Source organism: Carlito syrichta, unplaced genomic scaffold (assembly GCF_000164805.1).
Source record: "Carlito syrichta isolate Samal-C Ts95f unplaced genomic scaffold, Tarsius_syrichta-2.0.1 Scaffold311002, whole genome shotgun sequence".
Lineage (NCBI taxonomy): Eukaryota > Metazoa > Chordata > Mammalia > Primates > Tarsiidae > Carlito > Carlito syrichta.
In genome coordinates this window covers 66,943-68,067 of record NW_007255098.1, presented here as the reverse complement: position 1 = coordinate 68,067, position 1,125 = coordinate 66,943, and positions in this window count along the sequence as shown.

The window sequence follows — 1,125 nt, the reverse complement described above, 5'->3', positions numbered from 1 at the left end:
GTAACCAGCTGTCTTGGAGTAGACTGTGGAAGTAGACAGAAAACCTGGAAGAGAGCATATTTAAAAGAAAAGTTAAGTGCTGATATACTATTATAACAATTGATGCGCTAGAGAGTGAAGTCCAGGTGGACCCTAGAGACTGAATTAAGAACTTGAAGAGTTTGAGTAGCAAAGTTTTTGAAAGCATGTTATAAAACAAAATCACAGTAGTTATTGTAAAAGTTACTTATTTAGCCAAAATGATAGTCTAATAATTTTGAAAAGAAAACCTCGCTTTTTTGTAACAAAGACTGTGGGGGGGAGGGCTAATTAAACCCTTTTGTAGCCTTGAGTGTTTACAGAATTTCTTTTACTTCTTTTCACAAATTTTTATCCATTATGTTTGACATATTTATATCATTTTTTGACATGTTTATATCATTTTTTGACATGTTTAAACCTTTTATTTTTGTTCTATACTTTTTTAACCAGCCATTTTATTATAGAACAAAAATGTATCATATAATTTTTTTTATGTAATATTTATTTATTTATTTATTTTATTAAAAACATACCTTATACCAACAACTTTTTTTATATTTTTTTAACCTTAGAGTTTTAACCAAAGCAATAAGTTTATATGCAGTGGAAGGGCTTAAATAGGATTTAACGTGAAGCTATTAGGGAAATTTAAAGCTATATAAAAGGCACCCAAAAAGTACAGTGGTGATGGCTCAGAGTAAAGAATAATATGAGTTTTAATTTTTGTCATAATGTCCCCTTTTAGCAATGGAGCTGGACACATTGGCATAATGAGAGAGTGTGAAATATTTTATTTTCCAAACACATGGAAGTAATGGCGTAGTGAGGGGCCTGGATATAATGCCCTGTACCCCCACAACCGAAAGGGGTGAAGGAAGCAGTGGATCAGGAAATTTAAGTAGAGTTAAGCATGTAGTCCCTGTATTAATAACACATGATATAACCCTGCCAGCTATTGATATTTCCACCCTAGGCTCGGTTGGTTTAATAGTTTGTTTCAAAGACATTGGGGCTACCAAGTTAGGGGCGAGTCAATCTGACTGAAGCAAGCCCAAGAGATCCCCCTTTGAGATCGTGTAAGATGCCTGATGTCCCTTAATTGCA